The 23854-nt window shown below is 39.9% G+C and overlaps 1 pseudogene; it reads right to left on the reverse strand.

Moving 5' to 3' along the window:
- Window positions 1-195: 195 nt before the first annotated feature.
- On the reverse strand, window positions 196-23088 carry LOC101418691 (small ribosomal subunit protein uS15-like; annotated as a pseudogene).
- Window positions 23089-23854: the final 766 nt, after the last annotated feature.

The following is a 23854-nucleotide window of genomic DNA, read 5'->3' on the forward strand; positions in this document are numbered from 1 at the left end:
GGTTTTTGTCCACAGAGAGCACACACTTGTGACTAGAGACATATTAGGCTTTCTGGGAAAAATTGAGTTACAATTGTCATAGGATAATTTCTTGTAATTAGATTTTCTATTTGTAATTAAGTAATCACCTGAGTTTTACTTGTTTATTTTTTTTCCTGCTGGAATTTTTGTTTGTTTTTTAGTTAAGCAATGATTTTATTTTCTAAGTGCAAAGACAATTTTATGCACAGAAGCTGTGGATGATTCGTACTTCCAGTTGAGGGGGAGAACTCACCGTGTCTTGTAATATTGAGCCAATTGGTGAATTCGACTCTCATTCGGAATCAGATGGGATTTAGCATCCATATCCTTTCTTTTCCTCTCCAGAGGCTTTCCAATTACAACAACTTTCTTAATTAAATAGTAAAGATCCTCAGGAAGATCCTCAGGAAGATCATCAGGAAGATCATCAGGAGCAAGCCTTTTGGACTTAAAAATTCCCAAGATTTTACTGCCTGTCACAAAACGTACTTGTGCAATGCAATGTGAGTCTCTTTGGATCACACCAATTTTGTGAGTCAGGCCCTTAATTGGCCAGTTTGCACATATGTTCCTTCACGTCATATGACGTCGACTTCAGCCAGATGGGGGCGCTGTGGCGATAGGGCCAAGCCGACTGGGACAGGCCTTTCCCAGGAGCTTGCACGCCACTCACGATGACCGGGGTCAGGTAGTGAAAAACAGGTCTGGTGGAATGTTTTAACTCTCAAAAGATTATTTTTTAAATAACTTTTTACAAGTAGAAAATGAAAATGAAAAATATAAAAAATTACACTAAATGCAGAAAATCCTCATAATTATGAAATCGATTGGCTATCTGAACAACGTCATAGTTTTTATACCTACAAGCACCTGATGATTTTCTGTGTGACAAACATCAGTAGATGTTCCTCTGCTCTTCTACGTAGTCTTTCTTACTCTATGTCTCCCAATTATATTACCCGATTTCTAGAAATTATACTGCATCATTTTATTTTATTTTTTTAACATGCAGCAAGCATTACATTAGTTTATTTGATGTGCTTTCAATAAAGAGGATGAATTTTCTTTACTAATTTTGATTCAATTATTCTTACTTTCTGAGCTTGGATTTTTTTGTTTTTTAATTTAGCACTAATAAAAAAGCAAAACATTTTTTATGATGAATGGTAAAAGGTTGATTCATATAGGTCACAGAAACTCAACTTCGGAGCTAGCTTTTTTGGGGGGGAGGGGGCGGGGTTAGGCAAGCAAGTAAAGGGTTTATTGAGAAATGAGAAGAAGACAAGAGTACACACTTGAGATTTGAGTGTCGGTGCGCTCCAGGGTGAGAGACGCCAGAGGTAGGCTTTTGAGACTAGTTACATGAAGTTTTTCTAACAGTATAGAGGTCTTGTGACCCATATTTGGTCCAGGTTTAGCTATCTCTGGGTGGGAGAAGAAGGGGCTGGGAGAACAGCATGGGCTGTGATTTTGTGAGAAACGGGCCTTGCTGTGCTGGTGAAGTAAGTCTACAACTACTGCACCAATAGTGGATTTCTAATGTCACAGGCAAAATGGTGGTTACTGGTTGCAGGAGAAGGAAGTACTTGCCTTTTCTGCCTCCTTGCCTACATAAAGGCCAAATGTTTCAGTGGGCCAAATAAAACTTTTTAAAAATTACATATAATTGTTCATTACAACTACTAACATATATAGATCTTAAAGATCTCAAGATAATTTTCACTGTATTTTCTGCTCTGACAAACCTACACTCCCCACTTGATCCTAAATCAAGGCCTCTTACTCACATATTTTACATAGTTCTAATTTGTAGCAGTTCATGGAAAGATTTTGAAGTTTACCAAGGTAGATATCTATACCAGGGGTCACTATAGCATTGCCTTGTAATGGAAAATGCCTTATACTGGGAATTGGTCCTTAGAAGGAAGAGTGTCTAGCAGGAAGTCAAACATCTCCAACTTCAAATAGCTCCAGACTTCAGGAGAGAGAGAGTACTTCTCACCACCAAAGTCTTTAGGAACCCCTTTTTAAAGTTTGCTGCCATCAATTTGAACCTATAAATTTACAGCAATCACCAGCCAATGATCTTATACATCAGTATATGTTCAAATGAATTTTACTTGGAGAACTGTCTCCCCCACTCCTTCCAAATAATTTTCTAGAAAATCTTTCATAAACCAGGAACAAACTATTTGACAAGGGATAATTGTCAAAGTCAACCATGAAAACAGAGAAATGTGATACAGAAAATTCATATTTGCCCAGGTTTTACTTTTACCTAAAGGAAAACAAAAGAAGATTCGTATTGTTTTAAAATATTTTGTTTCTTTGGATCTATTTGTTCTTTGTTGTTTTATGTTTCTTTTTTTAAAGTAATGAAAAATTTTTTTAAGGATTTATTTTATTTATCCCCACCCCCCCCTTCCCGCATTGTTTGCAGTTGCTATCTGTTCTCTGTGTCCATCTGAACCACCTCAGCTCCCTGGTTTGTTGTATCTCTTTGTCTTTCCTCTTTGTGACTCTTTTCTTGCATCATCTTGCTGTGCTTGCCCACCACACCAGCTCGCCTTCTCCAGGAGGCACCCAGAACCGATCCTGGGATATCCCATATGGTAGGCAGAAGCCCAATCTCTTGAGCCACATCTACCTCCCTACTTTTATTTTTTTAAAGACAAAAATAAAGGGGAAATCTCTGGGACATTTAGTAATATACTAGGAGTATTTAAGAAAGCTAGTTATTGCATATTAGCTCCTCTGTAGATACTAAAAAACAAGTACAAATCAATTATGTAACAAGATTCTAAGAAGAAGGAATAATAATTAAGCAAAACATTTAAATTAATTGATAACATTTAAACGCTACAGTTGGGGTATGCTTTAAAAAGGGGGGGAAGGATTTGCAAGGCCAAGAAAAAAAAATATGGTCAGGTAGTAACACCTGCAACTTTAACACACTTTGATGTAAGTTCACCGTCAAGTTGTTAAAAAAAAAAAATTCAGTCTTAATTTACTGGACAGTCAGTGGCCTGTGGCAATTTTAAGGATGAGAGAGAAAAAAGAGCAAGATTAACGTGTCACTCTCCCATGCTACTGAACCATGGGACCTGCAAATCCCAAGAAAGAGGGAGACTCACACAAGTTCACTTGGGATTAGGCATGCAAACTAATGGCTTTACTCTTTGTTCAAAGGGGTCCTGTGATTTGACCTAAAGCCAACAAACTGCAGCCAACAAAGCCTTTCAATTAGGTACAGTCCCCATGCCAAGTTCCTCCAGCAAGAGAATGTGAAAGGGCTCCTTTTGACTTTTGATCAAATCCATTTAAAATCTTTGCCAGGGTATCCTAAAAATCACCATTAAAAAATATACCTGGCATGTATCATACCTGGAAACCAAAAATAGGTACTTGTTCTCACTATAGAGCCTATAAACAATGGGTTTGTAATGCTCCCAAGTAAAGAGATTCCAAAAAAAGTGTTTCTGTGGATATTGGTGGAAACAAGAAATCCATTTATGTTTGCCAGCTGTGTTAGAATAGAGGCTTTTGAGGGCAGGAACCTTGTCTTATACCTCCTTGTTGGTGCAGAGTCCATCACATGTTTATTTGATTGGATGAATGAATTAAGCAGCCAACTTGTTTACTGAGCTTGCAAAATATGCATCAAACAAATGGGTGGTTTACAGTTTGGAAGACTCCTTTCTACCTAATTTTCCTAGCTGCCTATGGTGAGATGTGAAATGTTTGTGCTTTAGGACGGCAGAAGAGCTTTTATCCTAGAAAATCCTGCCCCATGGCAGTGTGCCTGCTTTGTAGAGGTTGTCTAATCCGTCAGACTCTGGAATGTTCATTTGTGTTGGGATGTGAAGTCTCCTGCCTTGGCTGTGATCACAGAACTGTAGAGAAGGACTTTCACTTCAGTACACTTCATTTTCTTCTCAAGTATAAGATCAACAAGGATTGACTAACATGCAGTTCTGACTACTTTGTTTTCAGGTCCTATTTGTCTTTGTTTATTCAATTTTCTTTGGCGATCATAATAAAAAATGATTCACAATCCTAAAGAAGGATTCACACTTGTTCCCTTTGAAGGAATGCTCCCATGCTTTCGCTATACTAAGACACGTCTTTTCTGATGTAGAATGTAACAATTTCTGAGATAATGAATACTGAAATCTTAACTATGAAGAAGGTCTGGGAAAGGCTACCTTGTAAGGAAATACTTTAAAAAATTAAACAATATTTGCAAACTCAAATGCCTACAGACAGCAAAAAAACAAAAACAGAAACAAAAAAAGTGCAACATGCCAGGCAGTAGGGATTGTGACATAGTGGTAATTATATGTCTGTTCTAAAGATGTTCAAATTCCTGAAACACACACACACACACACACACACACACACACACACACACACACACCACAAGTCACCCACTTTGAGCCAAATAAAACATATCAACGGCTATATAAAGCCCTTTGGCCACTCGTTTTAACACACGAATCCTACCCTGGTTTTTTTTTTTTTTTTTGTCGTTTTTTTTTTTCCAGATTACGGATGTTTTTCCAAGTGGCGGTCAAGACTAGATCTGCTTGCTGTCACCTTTTTTTTTTAATGTGTGATTTCTAAAGAAAAACAAAAGATTCAGCCATGTGGAGGCAAGATATTCTGATCACTTTCCTAATTCACTGAAAGCTCCATCCACTACTACCCTGACCCAATAAAAGCTTGCCCTAGACCCTTCCTCAGTCCGCCTCTCCTTGGGCTCCCCCTAGAGGTGAGAGCGTGCCACTAAAAGGCCAGCTACGGCAGCTCACTGCTAAGAGTAATGGGATAAGTACGCGGGAGCAGAGGTGGTGCCAGGGTATCGAAGTTAACAAAATAATAAAAAGAAAAATAAGAGCAATGTTTATGTGGACTTTGTTCTCGTATTTTTTTCTTTAAATAAATACTTAGGGCATACTATGTGCTTAATATTGTATAAGTGTTCTGAAAATACATAATTCCCCATCACGCTGGAGAAATTAAAAGCTCACACAAAGCAACCATTTTTTTTCCCCCTGCCTCTAGGACATCTTTTAATTCTCTTTCAATAACTTTCTACTATAAACTTCTTAAGTAATCATGTTCTCTAGGACACCCTTTCTTTCAGCTTAGAATTTTTTCCACTGTCCCCATACTTCCAAAATTCAAGCTCAGTTTTAATCTTTCTGGCAATCCAAAGAAAATGAAGCAAAGATTGCATTGTGATGAATCTTCTATCTGCTTTTTCTTCCTTCCCACTGGAGACATTGGAAATGAGATAAGCAAAGAAGGACCCTGCCACATTCATCTTCAATCAGAATTTTTTCTCCCTCAAGCATTTAGATTTCTCTAACCTGAAAACCAAAAAGGGCAATCTTGAAGCCCAGTGAGAGTGAGCTCTTGAATGCCAGGCATTTTCTTTATTCATTCTGCATTCACTTAAGAGAGTGAATCTGGTCCTCTCTTTGTTTCCACCAGAAGAGCTGAATGCAGCCTCTCTAAAGCTCAGCAACATTGCCTTTGCAATCTCTTAAAAGGACTGCTGTTCTTGCCATTCCCTCCCTTGCGGTGGTACTTCTAGCTTAAGCAACTCTCAGAGCAAATTGGACTTTTTTATAATCCCATTGGGCAAGCTCTTTTGATGCTTACTTCAAAATAAAAGTGGCGTTTTCTTCTCTTCTTCTTATGCAATGTTGCTATTTAGAAGGAACATGGAGAGGCTTTTCTGTTCCCAGGGTAATTACAGTACTTACTTATAGTTCTTTTCTTGTGTAGAATTGTAGATAATTATGAACAAGATTTTTTTTTTTAAATGTACAACTGGAGTGCACCATTAAAATCTTAGTTGTGTGGAACTTTTTCATGAGAAAGAAATATCTTTTTTACTGTGATTGCCTCAGGGGTGAAAGAAAGAAGTTACACTGTGACAGCTTACAAAAAGGCAATACAGTTATAAAAATTTAATAAAACAATAGGCTCCTTTGAAGAGTTCTAAAGTCCTGTTGTTTTTTCCTCCCACATTGACAGACTGAAGATATTTTAATTTTAATCATGTTTTTTTCTGTAGCCATCAAGTAGAAAATTGTCCATATACAGGGCAGGTAAATACCTTTAAACATTTATCAAATAGTGTCTTGAAAGACCTTTGATAATTGCCTCAATTGGAGTTCATTGGGCAGTACTATTTTAGTTTGCCAAAGGGCTGCCAATGCAAAGTACCAGAAATCTGTTAGCTTTTATAAAGGGGATTTACTTGAAGTAAAAGCTTACTGTTCCAAGTCCACGAAAAGTTCAAACTGAGAAACTATCAAAGATGCTGTCTCACCAAAGCCAGCTACTGTTGATCCTGGAGTGTTAACACATGGTGAAGCAAGATGGCTGCTGACCTCTGCCCAGGTTTCAGCTTTCCTGTCTGGGCTCAGCCTTTCCTCTTGAGCTGTTCTGTGGTCCAATCTCTTGGGGCTTGTGCTTAAGTGATCCTGTAGTCTTGTCTCCTAGCATAGGGCTTGTCTCTTGGGGCTTCTCTCCTTGCAGCTCTGCTGTGAGAAAACCTGGAGTCTCTTCTCTCACATGGCAGAATCAAACATGGCAGTTCCTATCCACCTCACCCCACCTCAACCCTTATTTCCCTGTGTCTGTCCATTTGAATCTATTTATATCAGACCCAGTAAGGGGGTGAGGATTGAACCTGAGTTGCACCTCACTGATGTAGTACAATCATAGGCCCAAAAGCATTATTATCAAGTAATGTAATCAACTGAATTTAATGCAATCAAAAGAATCACACCCAGAGGAATAGATTAGTTTACAAACAAACTCTTTCTCTTTTGTGGATCCATAAAATAATCTCAAACTGCCACACTCCACTCTCTGAATCCCCAAAATACATGCTTTTCCAAATGCAAAATGCATTCATTACGTCATAATATTCCAAAGGCTTAAATCATTTCAGTAGCAATGTTAAGTACGAAATCACATCAAAATCAGTTATAGAGAACAGTTTGACTTGGGTCAAAAGCCCCTCTGGCTGTAGACCTGTGAAACTTAGAAAACACAGTGTCTTCCAATATATAAAGGAGGGACATACATAGGATAAGGAGAATTTGGAAGGGAAACATGTGTCATGGGTCCCCAAAAGTTCCTAAAACCTTCAGGGCATATTCTATTAGATTTCAAAGTCTGACAGTCATCCTTAGAATGATGGTTTCTTCTTCTCCTCAGGGCATCATTGGGGGCCCACCCTTTTCAGTCTTGCCCAACAGCCATACTTTCAGTTCCACCCTCTTCAAGCATCTGGGTGGTGACTGAACTCTAGACCTCACCCTCCCAAGATCATTAGAGTGCTGGCCACACTTTTTCCAATCTCTGGGGAATAGTCTCAGCCTCCTTAGTACATTGAGGTGGTGGCAACTTTCTCCTTAATCTCTGGCAATCAGGCCTAAACCCCTCAGAACAGTGGGGTGGTGACCTACACTTTCCCAAACCTATGGGAAATAGGCCCACTCCCATCAGAGAAATGGGGTGGTGACCTAACTCTCCCCAACCATGGGACAATGTGCTCCACCTTTTCTGTAACCTGGGCAGCCACATTTTCCCTGAACAATGTGCTGGAACATCCACCTTCTTCAAATTCCAGGGCAAATGCACCCTCTCCATATACATGGGTGGAGTCCCTTTCTTGGCCTGAAGGGATGCCTTAATTCCATGCTTTTCCTCTTGGAGCTGTTTTTCCTTTCATCTCTGTCCTTTTTAGCTCAAGTTGACAGTGATTTCATTCATGTAGATCCTGCAAAAAGCTTGTTGGTTTAGCACGCAGGAAGCAGGGGTCTAACTTTTCAGAGAGTAAGACTTTCCACAAGTCTTTTCTAGATAATTACACTTTCAATCCTGACTTACAAGTTCCAAGTTTAGTTAATTCCTCAAATGAGGCACTATCATCTGGGGCTTGATTTCCAGAAGCTTGGAATTTCCAAAATCAGTCTGTGGTTTCTTTGTGTCCAACAATTCAGTTCTCAGCTTATCTCTTATTATTATTGCACCAGGTACCAGGGAGAAGCATTTTGCTTAAGCTGCAAGCAGAAGCCAGGCTGCTTTTTCCACATTTACTTTGGAAATTTCCTCAGCTATATGTTCAAGCTTGTCAATTTCAAAATCTGCCTTCCATCTAACACCAAGAGTCAAGAATTTTGCCAAGTTATCTGCAATTTTAAAACAAGGATCACCTTTCCTCCAGTTTCCAATAATAGTCTCATTATTTTCTTCTAAGGCCATTTCAAAGTCTCTTAAGTGTCCATATTTCTACCAAAACTCTCATCAAAGCAATCTGGATCTTTTCTATCAAGCATGTCATGTTTCCTCAAAAAAATACCCCATACCCATTTATAAAACTGTTCCAAATTTTTTAGTACTTGCAGGCAGCACAACCCCATTTTCCTGGTACTCATTTTGATTTTAGTTTGCCAAAGGGCAGTCGATGCAGAGTACTGGAAATGTGCTGGCTTTTATAAAAGGTAAAAGCTTACAATTCCAAGGCTGTGAAAAGTCCAACTCAAGGCACAATAAGAGGTGCTTTATCACCCAAGTCAGCTGCCACGTGTTGAAGTAAGATGGCAGCAAATCTCTGCCTGGTCTTTGCCTTCCCCTCCAGGATGTACCATCTCCTGGAACTCAGCTGAGATCAGTCAGGCATAGGGCTTGTCTCTTAGCAGGCCTCTTCTCCCAGGCTCAGCTGCTCTGCTTTCTTCTCTGTTTCAGCAGTAAGCTATCAGGCAAATGGCTCATCTCTTCCTGGGGAGAAATGAGCCTCTCCTTTCTGTCTGTGGCAGGATAAAAAATGGCAGAGCTCTTTTTTCCAGTGTGTCCTCATTTTTTTATCTGACTCAGTAAGAAGGAGGAGGCTCAACCTTAGTCACTTCTCACTGAGGTAGTCCAATTGAAAAAAAGTCTCACACCCACAGGAGTAGAATAGCCCACCAACATAATCTTTCTCTTTTTGGGATTCATAAAATAATTTCAAACTGCCACAAGTACTGTGTATCATGATTTGTTTGCTGTGAGACTAGGTTTTGTTCTTGAGTTATTTGGTGAGCTTATTTCATGAAGGGCTATGTGTTTTCTTTTTTAATGTCAAAGGTCACAAGGTTATTTAGCCCAGGTGAAGGAAGAAGTTAAGCATTTATTTCCAAAAGAAATAGAGGACGTTTCCCAATTTTCATTACCTTTAACCTAGTATTTACATAGGGAGGTAGAAAGGAATCTGTTATGATTTTGAAGGGAAAGCAAGGCAAGAGTGCACTTGGCTTAAGTTTTGGCTTTTATGACTACATCCTAGAGAGGCACATACTGTTAACTGCTGAACTGGAACTTCAGTAGAGTGAAGAGCAAGCACAGACAAGGAGCTAGAATGACCTGCTTCAAAGTTCAGAATACAAGGATGGTCGAGTCATCCCGCCCCCTCGCCCCACTGATCCCTGATTCCTCTATATGTCTTATTATTAGAAAAACATACCTCTCTAAGTCCAACTCCTCCACATCCCCACCAATTATCCAAGAACTCAAGAAGCTTACTCAGTACAAGGGAAGTGAGTGTGAGGATGTGTCCTGATACCAGGCAAAGAGAGATCTATCTACCTGATCAGACCCCTTCTACCTTTGCTTCCTCCTGGCACCTGGTGCCAATGATTAGCACCGAGCTTGCATGGTTTATGGACAGTACTCAAGTATTGTTTCAGGATTACAGTTGTTGATATATACATCTACCAGACTAAAGGTACCCTACAATATTTGCTAAAGAAATAACTTTTTTTGGTTTATATCACTGTACTCAGTTACTATTTCTGAAAGCATATAAATGGTCTGAGAGAATATGCCAGGTATATAGAAAAGCATGTGTAAAGAGCCAGAGGCAGGAGAGGTATAGTTGTTTTAGACAGAGAAAAACACTGGAAAACTACATCCTTATTTATTTATTTATTTATTTATTTATTTATTTATTTATTTTAGCAGCAGATAACTTGAGTCTATAGGATTATGGATGATTTTGTTTTCCTTACAATATTTTCAATTTTCTCAATTTTCTACAATGAAACTCCATTACTCTATTGTTTAAAAACTGTTAAATACTCAAGAGAGTAAAAAATATCAATATCATTGAAAAAAGTTGACCATAAGAGTAATAGTCTTTTAAAAAATGTTATAAAGAAGTGTTCAAGCTGGATAATAGTAGGGAGGAGAAAAACTGAATTCAGAGGTGGCATCAAAAGACACTGGTGTAGCAGTATGATATTACTTATGAATTCCAAAAAGAGATATAGATTATGTTTGTAAACTGGTCAGTTCCTCTGGGATGATAACCCTTTGATTGTATGAGATTCAATTTAGATGTCTGATTAAATTAAGATTAGGGCTTTGATCCAACCACTTCGTTAGAGTAGAACTCAGCAATGAGTCCCAGCCCCCTTGGGGATAAAATAGATGCTCACAGAGAAGAACGCAGAGGAAGAGAGACAGCTCATTTGACAGGATACTGCTGCCCTGGGAAGAGAGATGAGCCTGATAACCTATGGCTGACCTTGTGAAGAGACCTGAGCAGATGAGACTGGAAAGAAATGAGCAATGGGAAGAGAGACCAGCCTTATATCAGCCTACATCTGAGAATGGAAGAAGCTGGGACCATGGAGCCTTAGGAGAAGAGGACATCACCTGCCATCTTGCTTCAACACATGGCAACAGACTTTGGTGAGAGAACTAACTTACACTTTATGGCCTTGTGACTGTAAGCTTCTAACCCAAATAAATACCCTCTATAAAAGCCAACAAAATTCTGGTACATGGCATAAGCACCCCTTTGACTGACTAATACAACTGGTGAAGGTATCCAGGTCTATGATGTAGATGTCTTGCCCTGGAAAGACTTTGTGGAAAAGGTTATCAAGAAACGAGAAAGATTTAGAGGCTGAATTCAGGATTGAGAGTCTTCCCTTTCTCATTGGTGGCACCCATATCAGGTGCCTGAGAATTCACCTTGATCCTTCACTTTTTCTTCTCATTTTTCAAGACTTTCTTTCTCTTTGGTTTTCTACAGTGTGACTATGACATGCATAAGTATAAAATTTTTGGTATTTAGCCTGTTTGGTCTTTTCTGAACTTTCTGGATCACTTGTAGTTTGGTGTCTCCCATAACTTTTGGAAAATACTCAGTCATTATTACTTCAAGAATTTCTTCTGCTCTTTTCTCTTTCTTCTTCTCTTTTTTTTCAGTTATACATATGTTACACCTTTTGAAATTATCTACTATTTTTGGATGTTCAAATCTCCAAATCTATTTTTGGAGTTTACCAAAGGTATTATTCATTTCTGTTACAGTGTTTTTGATTTCCAGAATTTCTGTTTGATTCTTTCTTAAAGTTTCCATTTCTCCGTTAACATTACCCATCTGTTCCTTTGCATATTGTCTACTTTTTCAATTAGAGTCCTAAGCATATTAATCAGTAGTTATTTAAATTCTCTGTCTGATAAGTCCATAATCTAAGTCTGGTTCTGATGCTTATTTTGTCTCTTAAGAGTGTTTTTTCTTGCCTTTTCTTGTCCTCTAATTTCTTGTTAAAAGTCAGACATCATGCACTGGGTAAAGGAAATTGAGGTATACAGTGCGGTCACCCCTCGGGCTGAAGTGTGGTTTGCTGGCCTGGCGGGGGAGCAGCCATGGCAGGCCAAGCCACTGCCCCCATACTAGGGTGGCTGGTCGGACTCACCGCCACCCCTGAAGGAAGCTCGGCATGGGCGCAGAGTGCCCTCTGGTCTCCCCTTCTCGGCAGCCATGCTTCCGCGGCCGCCCCTCCTCCCGGATGGCGCCACACGATGCCTTGTGGGGCGGCACCCTTCTTCTTCCTTCTCCCTGCACAGGCGCAGGGCGGAAAATTCCAGTCTGCCCTTTTCCCCTCCCCCGACAGCAGCAGCAGCCAGGCGTGGGCGGAAAAATCCAGTCTGCCCTTTTCCCCTCCCCCGACAGCAGCAATGGCCAGGCATGGGCGGGAAACTCAAGTCTGCCCTCCACCCCAGCAACAGCAGCCACCAATCTCTAAACCCTGCCCCTTCCCCCAGCAACAGCGACAGCCAATCCCTAACCACCACCCCTCCCCCGTCCAGTACTGCCCACTGACCTTTCGCCGGCAACCAATCAGAACAGGGCATGGCTTCGACCAATCAGCCTTCCCCAGCCCCTATAAAACTGTTGCCTCTCCCTCAATAAAGTTGGACTTGCGTGTTTACCTTGTCTCCGCAGTAGTTCTTCTGCCGTGCGCCCTCCGACAAGGGCCTGGCCTCCCTTGTCCCCAGTTCGTCGCCTGCTTCTCCAGGCGACCCCTTCGTCGCCTGCTTCCCCGGGCGACCCCGTCAGCCGAACCGCGCAACCCCTTGTGAGACCGATCCCTTGTCTGCTGCCGGACCGACCCCTCGTCCCAAGTGGGACCGACCCCTTGTCCCAAGCGGGACCGACCCCTCGTCCAGAGCTGGACCGACCCCTCGTCTGCAGCCAGACCCCACCTCTACCGACCGAGCAAGCCGCCGCAATACAGTCCTTTTAAAGGACTATGGACTATTTTAGGGTGAAGTTTTATGTTAATCTCGATAGAAATTTGGCTATGTTTAATGTGTGCTCTAGCTGTAGGTGGCAGAGACTTCGAATCCTTCTAGTGTCCTTGTTTTTATCTCCCTTTTTGTCTTTGGACTTCCTTAACAAATTGTCTTAGATAGAGTCTGTGTCTTCCAGCTCTTTCAGCTATAATCCACTGTTATTATTAATACATTGAAACCTGTTGGTGTGGTGGTAAGGTATGGCAGAGAGGGAGTATTCTATAATCTTATTACTAAGTCTCAGTCTTTTAGTGGACCCTTGCTGCTGAGTTGTGACCTCAACTGATTTTTTAATTCTCCCCACCCCCCTTAGGTGACGATAGGAAGGTGAGAGAATGCTGGAGTCTGAGAAAATGCCCTTCTCCCAAGTCAGACAAGGCTCTGGTAAATCCTTTCCCCTTGGCGAGTGTCCTTTTCTCAATAGAGAATTATCTGTAGCCTGACATGTATTTCATGATGGTTACTTTTCCTCTCTCTATTAGACAGCCAAGAGGGGTTCTTTCCTGCTTCTTTACTTGAAAATTGGGTAGGATTCCTGAAGGTAAAACCCACAAAAGTGTAGGGAAATTCCCCTGAGACTGTATCCCCTCACCAGCCAAGAATTTCTCACACTCATGTTAGTCCACACTCAGCCTCCAGCAATTCCACATGATCACCATGTAAGTGATCCTACCAGTTTATGGCTCCAGAGGCTTTTTTTCCAGGTCAACATATCTCAGCTGTCACTCTCTGAATTTACCTTCCTCTCTAGATTTTGGGGTAGTAGTTTGCCTGGCAACCTCAGTTCTTTGAAGGATCCAAGAAAAGTCACTGATTTCATTTTTTTCATGGTGTGAGGATGGGAGGGAAGGACAACTTCCGAGCTTTTACGTGTCATAGCTGAATCTGGTAATCCCTGCCTCTTCTTCATCCTTCTCATCTTTATTAGTTTCATAGGACAACTGTAATAAAGTGCCACAAAGTGAGTAGTTGAAATCAGTAGAAATTTATTCTTTCATAGTTTTGGCAACTAGAAGTGTGAAATCCAGATGTCAGCAGGGCCATACTGCCTCTGAATGCTCTAGGTAGGAAAGAGTCCACCTCTTCCAGCTTCAAGGTATTCCTTGGTTTGTGGCAGCATAACTCCAATCTCTGCCTCTGTCATCACATGGAATTCTTCCTGTGTGTTTCCAAATTTCCCTCTTCTTATAAGGATATCAGTCTTTAGATTTGGGGCCCATCCTAATCTAGAATGACCTAATCTTAACTTGATTATTTCTGCGAAGATATAATTTCCAAATAAGGATGCATTAATAGACTCTGGGTGGCCATAAACTTTTGGGGGACATTTTTCAACCTAGTACAATGGCCAACAACAGTAATAACGGGAGGAAAACCAATATATTTCACAACCTAAAGTGTTCAAACTAAATATCTACAGCAGATTTTAAAATATGATAAAGATGATATAAAATAGACAATTAGGAAGGCTGCTTGTAATGAAGAACCTGGTTCTAATATTATAGAACAAATTCTTGGTTTGCATTGCTTCTAAGAAGACTTCTTCATTAAGTCTTGCCAGGACACAGGCAACTTCCCCAGTCTTTTGTCCAAACCATTAAGACAAGACTACAAAACTCCAGTAAAGCACAGGGTACAGCAGTTGACTGTAGAAAGTCTTTGTAACTTCCTGTAGTTTAATAGCCTTTAATGAAGATATTGGTGTAACAAATTTAGTGTCACTTCAAGTCACTTCAATGTAATAAACAACTGCTATTCATTGTCTTACTAAGTGAAAGGAGAAACTATTAAGAGTGCTAGTGAGAATTACAAACAAGAGTACGTAAAGAAACAAGACGCAACAAATAGACACCAAGAACAGACAACCAGGGGAGGGGGAGAAATTAAATAAATAAATAAATCTTTAAAAAAAAAAAAAAAAAAGAGTACGTAAAGGAAAAGTCCTTTGGTTTGGACTTGTCTTTAATTGTCCAAGGAATACCATTGTGGTTTGTGAAGCTATACCAATTAATTAGGATACTTGTACATTTCCATTAGTATGAGATCATTATATAATTTCAATAGCACAAACTTTGCCCTCCTCCCCGTTTGCTATGATAATACTTAGAAATAATTCAATAATGTAATAATGGTTTAATGATGACCATATCTCTTTGTTATTATAGTATTTAAGGAGGGATACCTTCAAATTAAAAAAAAAGCTTCTCTGGTTAGTTTTCGTCATACCTCTCTCAACCACTTAAACTTGAAGATCTAGCAATAAAGAGCTACTTTGTATTCCTTCAATGCTGCATGTTGTTTTCTATACTCACTATTACCCTTACTCTGAAGCCATACAAGACCCATTCTGTCCGGAGAGCCCTTTCTACCTGCCTCCTACAAATCTAGGCTATTAAACATTTTAATTAATCATACATAATTGCATGTTATTATAACCGTTGTTTTATAGGCTCTGTCACACATAAATATAAACACCACATACCCTACTAGATTATGAGTCCCTCAAGAGCAGAAAACAGTTAATCATATTTGAATTCTCAGTGTCCAACATAAAAGGTGCTCAGTAATGCAGATCATATTTAGTGACTTGGGAAATAGGAAAAATCAAATAGCTTCTTTCTAGTAGCAATGTATGAATCCACACAGAATAAAAGTATATTTTCATTCGAACTGATGGCAAGAATCTATACAGAATAGAAGTTTCACAATCCTATGATTTCTCTCAAGAGAATTTGCAAGGTTGTTATTCTGTAATTCTGAGACTTCAAATGATTAGAGCTGGAAAGAGCAGGGCAGTTCAATGATTTCGAAGAAGCAAAAAATGATAATGAGAATACTAAGAAGACTCTCCCTTCACATTGTGGACAGGTTCCGATTTAGATGTCTAGATTCCCTGGAATTCCATGCTAGCTTCTAGAGCACTGCATGCCCCTTTTCTCTTCCTAGTCCTAGCCCACGTATGAAATCTCTGCTCTTGCTTCCCACAAAGAAACACTTTAGTGATGCCCTTGATCCTAGAGTTGTGTACACCAGCAGTGTGGCCTTCATTTAGGAACACTGTGAGAATCAGGTTTATGCATCTGGGGTCCCTGGAACTGGAGTAATCTATATAGGGAGTCACAAGTATATTGCTTGATGCCATATAGACATCTTACCCTATCATGAGAGGGTGGCCAAAGGAGAATCTAAGGGGGGTACTCTAACGATTCATGTTCAGGATAAACATCTCTCTTGCCAAGGTCTTAGGACAGTATTGGAATGATGACTATATTAGAAAAGGCAGAGGATAGTGTTGTTTTATTGTGTAGTAAAGAATATTACCTTGCTCAAAGAGAATTTGGTCTTTGCCCTCAGCTTCTGGAAGGTAATCTCTAGTGTCTGTTTGCTGAGGGGGGCTTGGATAATATTCAACAGTTTAACAATATGATTTCGGGAAGCAGTTGCCTATATCTATATAGTCTTCAGGTAGGGACTGAACATGCCAGAAACCACCAACAATGTGATGGATGGTTAGGGTTTTGGGTCACACAGTACCAGTAGAACTGGAAACGAGATCAGTCACGTGGGCAGTCAATCTTGCCTTTGTAAAAGAACCCCTGTAAAACTCTGAACCCCAAGACTCCAGTGAACTTCCCTGGTTGTCATTACTCTGTGTGTATTGTCACACATTGATGTGGGAGAGAACACATCCTGACTCCATAGGGAGAGGAAGACAGAGGTTATACATTTGGAATCTCTTTTGGACTTTATTCAATGTGTTTCTTCCCTTGGTGATTTAATCTGTATGCTTTCCCTGTAATAAACTTTAACCATGAGTATAATAGCTTTCAGTGAGTTCTGAGTCCTTCTAGTGAATTATTGAAACTGAGGATGATTTTGTGAACACCCTGAACTTGCAGTTGGTGCCAGAAATGAAGGCAATCTTGGGGACTGTGCCCTCTAACTTTGTAAATGGCCCTAAACTCATTGCAGGTATAATTATATAGGCATGTTGTTAATAGAGCAAGAGGTGAGAAAACACTTTAAGAAAGTGTATTATCTGCATATAATAGAATGTGGCTCAATATGACTTTCCATAAGGATATAGTTTAAGAGCATGGATGAAAGTAACTATAAATTGGGGATGAATGTTAGCCAATATCTCATTTCTTATATCTCTGCCTTTCCTGACTCCACACAGCTGGGAATATTAGTTTTCCCACTTTAGGGCTAAACTCAGCCCCATTTCTTAAATAAGCCTTCTCTTTGCCACACATGACATGCTTTTGAATAGGATATTTATGGATACAAGTCTTCTGCCGTTAATGACCTCTGTAGTCTTCAGTAATTTGGGTGGCTAGATCTCATTTCTCATAGACCTGGAAAGATTAAAGATTACTAGACTAACCTGAGGAGGATGCAATGGTTGTGATATAAATGCAAACCTAGGCGATTCCCATACAACAGGATAGATATGAGAATTGCCTGTGAAATCCTTTGTGATGTGGTATTCAAAGTCAATTTTTATGAAGAACTTTTCAGTTCCTAGAGAGTTTATTGGCTCAGTTTATTGGAAACCCAGAGAAAGAATTTATTTCAACCATAACCGGGATTCTAAAGTAACCCATTTCTCTCCATCTATCACAGATAGGGTTCTTCAGAAGCAGATGTAAAGACGGAGCTAAGAGTGTGAATTATTTATTGGGGATCAACATCTGTGATGGAATGGGAAAAGAAAGAAATGAAACAGTGATGGAGAACCCTCAAAACCTTGGCCAAAACAGTGGGGAGCTCTGGATCAAAGTATTGGCAATAAGAACTGTCCCAAAGTGGACCGAAATGGCCAGGCTTTTTATCTGACATTGGTCAGCCACCAGATGTGAACTGACCCAGGAAGGACATGACATTAGATGATTTACAACTCTCTGTAATTGAGGTAGATCCTAAAGGTGCTGACAAATGGAGGTTGTCAGCTGACCGTACTCTGCTCCTGAGCTGCCAGTGCTTCCTTGAAGGCATATCTAGTGATGCATCTCCGTGTCTACTTCACTATCTTTCACTCTGTGCTGGCTTCATATAGAGGCTCTCCTGAAATTACAGCGAAGATGTTCACTCAAAGTTTTAGACTTATATTTTACCAGCTTGACAACTCTAGGGGAAGAAAGTGTTTCTTTTACAAAGCTTCAGTTAGTGTCTTGAGATGGAATAGAGAGAAAGAGTGGCACACCAGCGTACAGTTACCAAATAATGTTGGGGAGTGGGGGAACAGATACTTCCTATCCTGCTGTAGCCTGTGGTATTCATGCAGTCTGAAACATTTTCTAGAATGGCCTGAGGTCTATAAGGAATTATGGGGAGAGGGATGGCACTTACTTGCAGGTTGTGACTTCACAGTTCCTTGTTAATATTCATAGAGATCTTCATTATTTTGGAAGACACATCTTTGAATTCTCTCTAATTAAGGGAATCCATCAGTACTTCAATGCGTTGGATTCTCGTCTCCCTTTTAGTTTTACCAATTTTCTGAAGCACCATTTGTTGTTTTTTTAAATTTATAATTGTTAAAGTATGGAATAACTCTGGTATTCAGCAACATGCTGAATGGAAAAGTAGCACAAGAACACAGTAACAAAGAGCCTTTCATGCAGCAAAGGAGAGTATTCCAGTTGGCATGGAGAACCTCCACCACTTGGAACTGCTAAACTGTGAGAAGAAAGAGATATCTATATTCAGAAACACTAGTAACATTGAAAATAATGTCACTTTATAATATGTGTATGTGTGTGCATGTAATAGGTATGTATGTATGTATTTAAAATTTATTTTTGGTTGGGTTTATAAAAGTTTCTTCTTTTGAGTGCTGAGTCTGTTTCTTTTGAATAGAACAGTCAAGAGCTTAAACTTAGGGGATACACATCAATGCAGCCACACTACTTAATAAATATTGAAATATTTTCCTACCAGTTGGAAAAAGGTTTAATAGTAAATGCTGTAAGTCCTAAAATTAATTAATTAATTCCAGCAGTATGTGGTTAGAAACCACACACCACAGCAACTCCAAGATTTTCTTTCTTTCTTTGGTTTAGGCGCTGGAACACAGAAGTTGGAAGCCAACTTCCAGGTAGCCTGTTATTCGTTTCAGGTGTTTGGGGAGTTTCTTTTGAGTCCAAATATCCTTGGCAAAGCCACATGGAGGAAGAACTACTCTATGTGCCCAGGTAGTGTTTGAAGTGTTTAAGAGAATCCTGGAGCATAAACTAGTGATCCAGTAGGGCTCAAGTTGTGGTAGTGAACACTCAGATATGATTGGGAAACTTTGCTTTATTGTACATCCCAGTACAAGGTGAGGAGGTTTATGAGAAGGGAATCTTCCTGGTATTCCTTTTAAGGGCTAGAAGGATGTGCACAGCAAGAAGTGATAGTGAATGTCTCTCTCTATCCCCTCCCCACTCTGTGGCCAGCACTCCAAAGTGAGCAATATCAAGATATCCTGCCCTTCCTACTCACACCCTGACTGCCCCTACATTCTCCTAGCACTGGAGCTTGCCGAGCCTGTTAGCAATTGCTATTTGTTTTTGCTTTTCACTTCTTTTCTTCCCCTTCTGCATTTGTTCAACTTAGTAACTGGGCTTCAACAAATTGCCTGCACACCAATTGTCTCCTGATTGGTCATTAAGGGGAAGCAACCATCTCATCCTCCTTTGGTGGAGTAAAGCAGACAAAATATATAAATTCTCAGCTCAGGTAACTAGCATCAGCCAATAACCTCTTGTACCCTCTTCCTACCTCCCCTTCTCCCTCTCAACTATCTTTCCCTCACCCTCTGGTTTCCACGCTCCTCCCAAGAAGCACTTGTTGACAAAAGGCCAGTCCCCTTTGATATTGGACAGTAGGTAGAGAGAGATTAGGAAATGCTGAAAGCTGAGTTGGGAAGCAGGATGGATCTCCACTTTCAGTTCCAGTCACATAATGATCTTCACTTTAATGGAGACATATTTGGAAGAAGTTTATATGTAAAATCATGACCAGGAAAGGAGCATCATTTAGCTAGTGTACTTCTATCAATCAAAAATTATACAAACAAGTTCCTTCTAACTCCAAAATAATGAGTTAAGTCAATTAAATATACTCTGTGTGATGGTTAAAGTCACGTGTCAACTTGGCCAGGTGATGGTGTCCAGTTGTTTCATCAAGCAAGCATTGACCTGATTGTTACAGTGAGCGTATTTCCTGGACTTAAATGATCAGTTAGTTGATTGCCTTGATGCAATCAACTGATCTACAATCAACTGAGAAAATTGCTTTCAACAATGAGATAACTCTCATCCAATAAGTTGAAGGTTTTCAAAGGAGAAGTGATGATTTCAGCAGTCAGAAAAGAGAATTTCCATTTCTACTTCAGCCAGGCAGCTTCTCAGAGTGAATTTGTCGAAAACCTTCATTGGAGTTCTCAGCGTGCTGCCTGCCCTACAGAATTTGGACTTGCCCATCCCCATGGTCGCATGAGGCAATTTCTAATAAAAATCTCTTAATATTTACATTTATCTCCTGTTAGTTCTGTTTCCCTAGAAAACCCTGACTAATACAGTCTCATTGCTTGGGACTAAGCAATGTTCCCTGACAGACTGACCTTGGCTATGGTGCTCTAGCATTGACCACACATATTAATCTAACCCAGATCATGGTCAGTACTGGCCACTGTGCTTCTGCAATGTTCTCTCTAAGTCAGAGTGTCTCCTGAATATTCCTGATAACAAAACTTTTATGCCTGGCTTTCTATCCTAAATCTCGTCATTCCTCTCCCACCCTACCCTCTTTCCCCCATATTCTGCATGCTCTATCACTGGACTTCTGCCTTGTTCTATGCTTTCGAGTTTTTGCAATGACAGCCTGCCTCATTATTTAGACCCACTGAAGAGTCTTCTGCCTACTGTGGAAGCACAGAGTTTGTACATCATGGACTTTCAAGATAATGATGAGAATATGGTCTTTACTGCCAAGTATCTCCCTCTAATATTATTGGCTGGTTCTCCCTGCACACCCCCCTCCCCCCACTGCCATAAACCTTAAGGATTACTCTGGCCATTCTCTGAAATTACTTTTTCTTTGAGTAATTGGTCATGTCTAGATAATGAGTTATATGATAACTTATTATGAGTTTTGATCTCCTCCCACATACTTTAAATCAAACACATTGGTTTGTTTTGTAGCTAACTGGGTTCATAGCAATACTCTTCCTGTTACATTTGGAGTAGCGGTACCTCCTTTATACGGCTCATCCTTTCATTTTTTATTTTTTTAAAGATTTATTTTATTTCCCCTCTCCCCCTTGTCTGCTCTCTGTGTCCATTTGCACCCTCCACAGCACTGGGAAACTTTTGTCTCTCTTTTGTTGCATCATCTTGCTGCATCAGCTCTCCATGTGTGCAGCACCACTCCTGGGCAGGCTTCGCTTTTTTCACACGGGGCGCTCTCCTTGCAGGGCACACTCCTTGCATGTGGGACACCCCCACACGGGGGCACCCCTGTGTAGCCCAGCACTCAGCATCTTTGCATGTGGGCCAGCTCACCACTTGGGTATCGAACCCTGGGCCCTCCCTTATGGTAGACAGACACTCTATCAGTTGAGCCATGTCTGCTTCCCTTTTCACTTTAGTTTTGAATTCTCCCTGCTCTCTGCTCCTCAGAACTCCACATGGGATTATTTGATAAATGTCCTTCTCACAGTCAACTGTAATTTCCAGGAAATGTGTGATCTTGCTCTATTTTTGTTACCAATTACATCCCGACTGCCTGTTACAGTGTCTGGCATATAGTAAATGCACCATAAATATCTGTTGAGTGAATAGTTGAAAATACTAAAGCCTTTGAAAGTATGGGACTGTGTAATGTGAACTCCATCTTTTTTTTTTTAGATTTTATTTTTTATTTATTTCCCACCCCCCACCCCCCACCCCCCACGCCCCAGTTCTCTGCTTTCTGTGTCCACTTGCTGTGTGATCTTCTGTGTCCGTCTGTATTCTTGTCAGCAGCACCTGGAACCTGTGTCTCAGTTTGTTGCGTCATCTTGCTGTGTCAGCTGGGTGGTTCTCCTTATGAGGTGCACTCCTTGCGTGTGGCGCTTCCTTTAGCGGGGGAGACTCCTGCATGGCACGACACTCCTTGTGCACATCAGCCCTGCACGTGGGCCAGCTCATCACACAGGTTAGGAGGCCCTGGGTTTGAACCTTGGACCTCCCATGTGGTAGGCGGACACCCTATCCATTGAGCTAAGTCTGCTTCCCGTGAACTCCATCTTAAGATCTACTATTATGTTCCTCAGACACTTGAAATATATTTAAATGATGAATGAAGGTACTTTTGGAGAAATGTATAACCTGGTGTTATAATTCATGGGCTTCAGATGATTAATGTTTAATTTCAGAAAAAAACTATTGTGCATAGAAGTGTGGATCTATATGTAATGGACATAACCTCCTCCCTCCAGATAAAGTAAAGACCAGCTCAAAAAAGTTCATTTTGACAATCAATACTCACATTCTTCTGATAAATCTGTTTCATTTTTTCCATTTCATGTTGGCAATAAAATAGAACCACGTTGACCAAAGTACTCTCCCCCCTCACCATTGCACAAGCCAAAGGAAAGGATATTCTGGGAGCATTTTTGGTTTGGTCCCCATCTCCTCACTTATTGTGAAATGTAACTGGCATTTCCTTCCTCCACAAATAAGAACTGAGGGACTAACAACCACAGCACCAATTCTGTAAGAATTGTAAGCATTTATTCTGTAAGAGTCATGACCAGTAGAAATTTAATGCTAGTCATAAATGTAAGCCATTTATTTAATTTAAAATTTTCTAGTGGCCACATTAAGGTAAAAGAAACAGAAGAATAATTTTATTAATATATTTTATTTAACTGAAATATCAAAAATATATAGTTTCAACCCATAATTATTAAAAGTTATTCATAATTTTTTTCACCCTTTTTCTGTATTAAGTTTTTGAAATCTGATGTGTATGAAATACAGCACATCCCAATTGGTCTTCCTTATTAAAACCTTAGTCATAAATATCTTTCTGGATATTAACATCTGTTGATACTAGGCCTAGAAGGATGTTCGCTGATCAAGAGTTTAATAGCCATATGTGGTTGATGGTGATGGTATTGGGCAGCAAAATTCTAGAATGTTCTTTTGTGCTATTGTTTCCCATACAGTCAGAAGAGATGCCTCATTGCCTCCACTGAAGCCCCTGGTGTCATAGTGAGTCTACCTCCTGAAATCCCTGAAGAATTGAAAGTAATTCTTTAAGTAAGGCCTGTTGAAATGCTGCCATTGTCTCAGCATTTGTTGTCACAGCAACAGTTGCTAGGATAGACTCAGCTTTGCAGAGTACAGCTGGATTGAAGATGCTGTTATTGCCATCATTGTACATCCCTGTCCAGGCTGCAGTAGTGGCCCAGGGATGAGGGTGGTTTCTTTTCCCTTTAGTCTTCAGCACAGCCAGGGGTAATCAAGTCAAAAGTGACCCAGGATCTCAATGCCACAGCCCTTTTTAGATACATTCACTTGTGTTGTCTTCTTCCTGTTACTCCCGGTAGCTCTGAAGACCAGGGAATATCCTTCCAGGCCAAGTATTGATAGATGCTAATACCTAGAAAGATATTTATGATTATGGCTTTAATAGGGGAGACCAATTAATTTATGAAGAAGAAAGGAACTAACCTATACTGTCAAGAGACTGCCTAGGTTTCCTTACATTTTAATATGAAATAAACTATGAAGATTATGCCATAGATTTAAATAATTTCCTGTTCATCTCTCTTAAGGAATGGTTGTGATAAATCTTTTTTAAGGGTTTTAAAAAATTATTTATTCTCATTAAAGAAGTTGTAGGATTACAGAGAGATCATGCACAGTTTCCATATATTCACCCTCATTTTTAGCATTTTGCATTAGTTTAGTACTTTTATTACAATTGATAAGAGAATATTATAATTGTACAATTAACTATAGCTCAAAGTTTATACTTGGGTTCACTGTGTTGTATAGCCCTAGGCTATTTGCTTTTTAAAAATTTTTATTCTAGTAACATATTCCACCTAAAATTTCCCTTTTAACCACATTCAAATATATAATTCAATTGTTCATTATAATTAATTATATTCAATTAAATTGAATATATTTAATTAATTCAATTT

Source organism: Dasypus novemcinctus, chromosome 11 (genome assembly GCF_030445035.2).
Source record: "Dasypus novemcinctus isolate mDasNov1 chromosome 11, mDasNov1.1.hap2, whole genome shotgun sequence".
NCBI classification, from domain to species: Eukaryota; Metazoa; Chordata; class Mammalia; order Cingulata; family Dasypodidae; genus Dasypus; species Dasypus novemcinctus.